This window comes from Perna viridis, chromosome 3, assembly GCF_037379345.1.
Source record: "Perna viridis isolate PV_CMFRI_1.1 ecotype Kerala chromosome 3, ASM3737934v1, whole genome shotgun sequence".
NCBI classification, from domain to species: domain Eukaryota; kingdom Metazoa; phylum Mollusca; class Bivalvia; order Mytilida; family Mytilidae; genus Perna; species Perna viridis.
In genome coordinates, this window is record NC_142447.1 from 34,187,476 (window position 1) to 34,196,063 (window position 8,588).

Genomic DNA, 8,588 nt, shown 5'->3' on the forward strand with positions numbered 1-8,588 from the left:
TACTTTTGTGGGTTTTTTTTTTAGTCACGAATGTCTGATCATAACGAAAAGTTGTGTAGGTGTTAAAATTGGCAAAGATTATAAGATATTAATAGCCCTGTTTAAAATAATCATGTCACAATATTTAACGCTGATACATAACACTAGTAATATAAGTCAATGTTTAGTGCTACTCTATGAATGCACTACACCAACGAACAGTGTAATACGTTTCTGTCAAGATGATACAGATAACTAAACTCCAACATGCACGGTTCTCATTCTTCTTTAGCTAGAAACCATAAGACTAAGGACTCACTTATTTACTATATCATACATTGCTCTATCAAGAAAAGGTATGGGTTCTGTAAGAATTCAAGAAGTCCCAAGAATTGTCAAATACTCGAAATGAGCTTACTACATCTTACCAAAACGACTGACTGACCGGTTACTTTATCGAAGATCAAATACTTACTAAAATACTTGAGTACAAGGCATGATGTTGTTATTAACAATTTTGCTACCCCGTGCATAATATATCCTAAAAATAAGTCTTCATGTTTTATTCAGTTGAGATTATAATATTTTTCTTCAGATATCTCCTGCCTTATCCATGAAATGTTTATACATGATCTTGTATTAGTTACAATTACAGTGACGGATCCAGAGGGGGACAGGGTGTTTGTACCTTCTTTTTATTGAAAATTTGTCATTTCGATGTGTAAAATCGACAAATTTGGAAAATAATTTGGCAGCACCCCTTTTTTTCAGAGGAACCCGGCTGGCACCATCCCTCCTTTTCAAAGTGTCTGGATCTTTCCCTGAATTTTGTAAACTTATAGTCGATTATGGCTTTGGTAAATAAAGAGTAATCAAAAGAACCAAGGTTCTAGCGGAAATCAAGAATGTAATCCAGGGACAAAGACCAGGCATGGAAACCGGACATACTCAACAAAGAACATAAAGTAACTAAAATAATACATACAGAGTAACAAAAGCACATGAACAACTCGGACTCCACTAAAAACTGGGAGCATGGACCAGGTGCACCGGTAGGGTAAGCGTCCTCTGCTTTTCTAGAAACACCCGCCGATTTGTTCCTAAAAAGTCAAGCCCGGAGTAAACGAAAGAGGAAAGGAAAACTATAGCCCTTTGAACAAATCAGTTTTCATGGTGCAGATAGATTCACCGTAACATTCTACGACTTCATGATGACGACCATAAAACTTCTGTAGTGATGACTTCAATCTTGTAGCAATCTAACCCTGTTCCAGAAGCCTACTTGTAAGAAGACTGCGTAGTTTCGGCAAGCTCTGACATAACGTATGAGTTGTGATATGAACACTCCATACGCGGAATACACCGAGTACATATATTTGATTGCATACGCCTGTATTAATTATATGTACAATTTACTGAACGTTATCACATATAAAAAGTATATTGGTATGCAATATTACAGTGATTACACCCCTTGTTTACTTGAAGGCCCCATATAAAATCTCGGAAAGCTTGGATCCTAAAATTGAACTGTAAAACTTGAGTGTTGCTTTATTTTTTTTATCATAGCCTCTACGGTAATATCCGGTTACTGTCAAGCGAGAGAAATGATCGTGAACAGAACAGATCAATAATATATGTCAAATTTTGCAACTTATATTTTATCGATTTGTTCACAATCACAGAGTGATATGTTGGGGTCGTCTCCGGCAACCTAACTAAAAGACTGTTTCCACGGCAAGTTTGAACTTGTAAGTTTTAGGCTTTACTTATATGTTTTGGATCGTTTTAAGGACATGTTTCTACATGTTTCTAAACAGTTCTGAAGCTAAATGCAAAATGGATGAAGATGATATTTATTATTGCAGCATTATGTATTATCATAATAGCTAGAGCAGTTCAGATAATAAAAAGGAGACAAATCATGGATACAGAGAAGAACTAAACTGTGCTAAAACAAAGTGTATGTTAATTGGAACTAGATAGAAACTTCTATCAGTAAATGATGTTCCATCATTTACAGTAAACTCTAATATTGTTCAAATATCCAATTGTGAGAAGTTACTTGGAGTTATGATAGACACTCAATTATGCTGGTCAAAGCAGATAGATGTATGTCTAAAAATATCCAGTCGTGTTTATCTGCTGTCTAAGATAAAGAAATTTCAAAATCTTGATTCAAGGAAACTTTTTTATTCAGGTTATATTTTACCGCTTATTGATTGTTGTATAGTCATTTGGGGAAATTGTAGTCAATATAATCTGAACCGCATTTTTAAACTGCAAAAGAGAGCTGCTCCACTAATCCTTGATACAGATTTCCTTGCACCATCTGCGCCCCTGTTCAAACAACTAGACTGGTTGACAGTTGAAAATGGAATGATGTATCTCAAATGTGTTTTAAGTTTTAAAAGTATAAGAAATGAAACTCCATCTTATCTCTCTAATAAGATAAAGTATATATCTGATGACAACTCTTACTCTTTACGAAACACAATCAAAGGGAACTTATCTATTCCAAGTACGAAAACTCAACTCTAAAAGGATTTTTTAGTTACTCTAGTTCAACTCTGTGGAACAACCTTCCAACAACAGTAAGAAATTCCAAAAACTGCGGATTTTTTAAAAATAGATTAAGATGCTATATTTACTCAGCAATCAGAGTTTATGGTTTTATATGAATGTATGTTAGTGTGCATTAAAAATGTATTATTGATTTTTTGTATTTGTTTACTTTTGAGAGCCTCGGGGAGGAATAGTTTATTATCTACTTACTGTATTACCCTCTTGAAATAAAGTATTATTATTATTATTATTATGGTTTCGCATTTTTGACCTTATAGACGCTCTTCCATGGAAACGAACGTTACGTGATCGCAATTCTGTTTCCAGTTTGACTGAATACTGATAACTTAGTGGCGTTCGAAAAAAAAACTATCGAAAATTAAAATTGCGTGCCTTATGTGTTATTTCTTGAATTAAATGTAGAAATTATAAGTAAAAGGAACAAATTTTACTGCGTCGGCTATCTTCATTTTCAAAGACAGTAATTAAGGTCGTTCCCATTTCTATGGGAAAACCTTCTTGTATTTCTTCTGATTATTATTATTATTATTCTTTTTTTTCCCGCCAGACATTTTGCCAAAGTTTTGGCCGAACGTATCACGACAAGATTTTGACAATCTTTTGCAATCTGACAGGGGACTTTGGAATTCATCCTGTGAGACGTGATCATTTGTCGGTCCAGAGTTATCTGCCCCATAGCGGAAAAACTAATTTTGCTAAAATTTCTTAAACCATTTTAGATACACACAAACCGAAAGCTCCATACTTTTTAGAAACCAGGGGCAGTACTATCTGACAAAGTTTCGAACAGATTTGAGGTTTCCCTGGTTACGCGATTTCGCGACCTAAAATGAAATTGTTCGGTTGGTCACTAAACTTTTAAACCGTAAGTCGTATATACTTGGGACCTTCACTGTTGATCTTAAATGATTTGCAGTATGTTTTGGGATTTCTTGGTTCTTTGTCAAACTTTGATAAGATATTTTACCTCATTTATACGGTCATTTCTGAATCTCTATTAGGCACTTTTTGCTGTATTTTTTGTTTTGTTTTAGTCTTTATTGTATGAGTTACTACTACTTCCAAGTCGGTATTTACTGTCTAAATATGTATCTATATAGGAAAACTGTCCAGCGACATGTAGAACTATATTCGAATACAACGAATTCCATTAGTGGTGTCTTTGTCGGCTTTGGTTATTGAAAATCACCTCTCTCTTTGAAAATTGGTGCACACGTTGAAAACAACAGTTCTTATGGTAATTAATGCATTTTGTTTTAAGAAAAAACTCGCAAGCTCGTGCAATATAATATTCTGCTCCGGACGATATTCACCAGTATTCATGCAATAACCCTATATTATAAGACAATAAGTAAATAATGTTAATACATTCGTGAATGTTAGTTTCTGAAAACTGTCTTTAAAAGTATACTTCCAATATTTTTTTTTTAAAAGTGGCCTTAGACCTATCATGGGCACCTAAATCGGGGATGTCCAGCTTTTTATCAGTAAAAACAACTATTTACGATCTTTAAATGCAAAACAACCCCATGTATGGCCTAACATTTAAACAAGCATAGCGAGAATATCACGATAAATAAACGTGTATTAATAATTTTCAATTGTCATTAAAATAGGAAAATCAAAGTACTCATGTACTGAATCAATTTACATTTACTCTTTTAGTTGCCTTAAAATAGCAAGAACAGAGACCGACTTCTTGGTTATCAAAATATTTAAACAGTTATTGTACAGTAATTTTGTAAAGTCACTTTGTTCCGACATTGTTGTTCCAACTTACACAATGGAGGCACATTATTCACACTTATACACAATACTCATACTTTTGTAGAGACTTAAAAGTACGAAATAAGAGTTTACAATCTGAGTTTAATTTTGACCACATTTGTTCAATATACACTCAAATAATATATTTACAATGCATAATTCTAGGTTAAGTGTGTTTTAGTACTTCATAAAGGGGTGGCTATTTGAGCTGGAAGTGACAATTGAGAACGTTTGCTTTGCAATACTTTATAGTTATCTCCCTTTGAATTTATCTATTTTCATGAAAATCACAAGTTCATTTTCTTCTCAACTAATTGTATTGATGAAATTGTCAGGAAAAAATAGTTTATTACAACACAGTTACTACAGAATTCATCTTTCTTATAAGAATCAGAACTACTTTGCAAATTTAATAATAAACTTCGCCTTTTAAAATATATACAAGAAATAAATATAGTCGATCGAGCCGTCTCCACAGGCTAGAACACAATAAGCCATTAGCCGTGAAACAAAGGTGACTTCTCATGAACATGATAGTTGTCAGGAGAGAATTGGTGGGAAAGACCTTTCAATTGTTCTGGAACAATTGACCTTTTAATTGTTATTATTATTATTTACATGGAGCCCATCATGCCTCAATGTAGGAACTATCAAAGATCCTTCAGGTTTTGAAACTTGCTGTGTAAACGACCCTTAACTTTTTTTCATCTGTGGCAACATCCCTTCAGCATTTTTTTCTTATCACATCAGAGCTTTCCGAAACTACGCGGACTATTTATACCGGACTTTTTGTACCGTGCTAGTCTTTAATTTTTACTATTAAGCTTCTGGAACATCACTACAAAGTGTTTTGGTCTATGGCAAGCCGTTGTGGTATTATTACCAATTTATTGATATCAATAAATATTTAATATCATGTCATTGAATATTTATCATGACCTGTATGAATTACTATTTTTATAAGGGTTATACGATGGTGCATTTAAATCGTTTCGCAATATATGTTCCCTTTCATATTATTGATATCAACAAATGGAAGGATTATAATAACACGTGAATACATATTTATCAACGTGTTGATAAATCATTTAATGAATAAATTTAACGAATTTTTATCAACGTGTTAATTAATATTTATGAATGCGTTATTAAATCTTAAATAAAGCTGGGTATTATTCAATGTTGTTACGACAGTAACTTCTTAAACTACTATAAAATACTTAATAAAAACTGGACCAAAAATTGACTAAATTAATCTTTAATCCAGTGTGCAATATTTAGAAACATGCTTATTCTATGAAAAGAAGGGCATGCAACTGTTTCTCAGTGTCGGAGAGTCCCATTCGTTAATTAAACTATTTACTTAGTTGTTTTTTTTAAATGGTTTATTCCTCGAATACCAACAACGTTTGATCTACGGAGCAGAAACGATTTTTAAAACCGGAATCTAACAGAATATTTAAAAATTCCGCTGAAAAATTACATGCCCGCTACCCTTCCGTTCCAAAAGTAACAAGCTCCGCCTACTCTATATTAAGGTTCAAAATGCCAACAAAACAGGGTCTCTCGTGGAAAATTATCGCAACTTCAATAATAAATGTAATTTTTGTAGCAAATTTGGTATCAGCATACAGGTTACAGACCACCAATTCAACCAATGAGCATTTGGAACGTACACAAAAATAGTCCTACGCAGAAATTACCCCTGTTCCTCATAGTGCTGTGAAAAAAGTTCTCATCTTATTTAAAAAATTTAAACAGTTTCTGAAAGGAAAAACATTTCTGTACATTTTATAGGTGCATTTTGCTTCTTGTGATGTGAAGCCTAATCTCCATAATGATTTTTAAATATACCCCTATCTTGTGAAAACACTGGGATTTCCTATGCTATTTATAGACCCTTCACTTCCGGTGACCAGTACTGCACTGCAAGTCTGCTAACCCCACATGCCATTCTGAGGATTGTGAGCTGACATATGTAGAATTATGCTGATATATAGTCCTCTGCAGGTTAAAGTTAAGGTAAAGTCCAGAGAAGCCATTGAATATTGTGAAATTAGCATAGAAGCCTATGGAAAGTGGAATTAGTGGTTTTTAGCCTTACAGGAAAATGATTCCGGAATCGAACTAGGTAGGCGTGACACGCACAATTTCAACTTGAAAGTCGTTACAAGCGGTTGAAGGGCGATACTCCGCGGTACCGCTAAATCTCCAACTTTTTTGTATGGCACATCGTTCTGACCCCAACCCGACATATCAATATCCAAATAAAAAAGAGGAGGGTTGCAGGGTCGGAGGAAATTCGGACTACACTGCAATATGCGCGTTTTACTTAAAATTCCATGCGCTTGATAATACGCAAATATTGGTAACAATTACAACCCTTTTTGTGAATACGTTCATTCATTCATGCCTTTAATTCCTCAATAATGAGATCTCAGTGAACATAGATATAATTACAAAATCGGCATAGCAAGCAAAAAATGTCAGATATAATACAAATTGTAGATATGATCACAGGAACGCAATATTATACAGTTATTAAATGGGTTGGATGCAATAGACCAGAATATTTGTCCTGAGGTACTGAGAATGATCAAGTGTTCTATTGCACGAAGCCAACGGCCGAGTGCAATAGAACACTTGATCATTCTCAGTACCAAAGGACAAATGTTCTGGTCTATTGCGTCCAACCCATTTAATAACTGTTTTATTACCTAATTTGTCCATGAGATATAATAAAGAATGGAAATGGGGAATATGTCAAAGAGACAACCATTCGACCAGGAATAGGAAATTGACCGCCCCACGCTTACGGATATGCACATCTACGTTTTTACACACGAGTTTTTTTGTGTATAAATTCCAATTCAATGAAGCGCTTAACAAAGGTTCAACCAATCAAAACGTTTTGATAAAGGTCATAATGGGGTCAGTGCTAGAGACTCCTCAAGGAGACTATTGCACCATGCAATAGTACATCGACAGTGCAATAGATCGCCCTGTCCTGAATAAAATTTGAAAATAGAGAAAATATGTGTATATTTAATAAACAAGATAAAACCTTATAATTAGGTAATAAATGCATGTATTAATATATTTGGTGTATTAGGATATATCATGCATTGGCAGTAAGTCGACTATACCTGGTAGAGCACAGAACTATGTGGGAATGACAAAGTTTCATTAACGACGTGATTTCCCAGTCTACTAGATCAGTTTGCGGCCTTTTTCCTAATAAAATTGGGTACAAATCTTCGTCATCATAATACGAGAGTTCCTGGTAAACTGTCAAAGGAAAGTGTTCAGTTATTGTGTCTGACTAAATATCACGCAAAACGTGTGTGCATGGACAACTGCAGGAAACATGTAAAACAAATCTCTGTATATTCGTCCATCTACGGAGCAATACTTCTCTGAAAGTTCAGGAATAAAATACGAGGTGCGAATTTCGCTGTAAGTTTTGGCTTCAGACCAGAATTTCGCAAATGTCACAGATGTATGGATATTTAGGAATTTAGAAAAATCACAGTTATTGTTTGTACGATACTTCCAATTGTCAGAGAAGAGGTATTTTGATTGACTACTTTTCTTCCAAAATCGTTCAATTTATTGATTTTAAAAATTAATTATTTTAACGTGCTGATTATTCATTTATTGATACTAATATTTTTTTATTAACGTGTGAATAGATATGTCGTATTTACTGTTATCAAAAAATGACAATTTATTGATATCAATAATTCATTTATTGATATTAGATAGGGAATACATTTCTCAACGGCTTGCCATTACGATCGTCATCGTGTAACGGCTATGGTGTATCAATCCGACTCTATCATCGTTCGTGTCATAGCTTTCCTTTCCTCTTTCGTCTATCCCGGACGTGGCATTTTATGAGCAATTTGGTGGTTATTTCTAGAAAAAAAAACAGAGGATGCTACCCTTCCGGTGCACTTGGACTATGCATCCTCCAAGTTTATAGTGCGGGAGTTCGGGTTTGCTTAATTACTTTGGTTTCTTTGTACGTGTTATGTTTTTCCTGTGCGTGTGTCAATTTCCATGTCTGGTTGTTGTTCGAATTTGTGCCTTAATCATAGACCAGTATTTTAATTACAGATGTATGATCTCATCCGGTAAATTTACTGTAACTAGAGACATAAATATAATGTGTATTATATGTCTCTGCCGTAACATGGCCTATCCAGTCTCAACTTAAAATATTACCTTAGTTACCTATACCCCTATTAGATTTC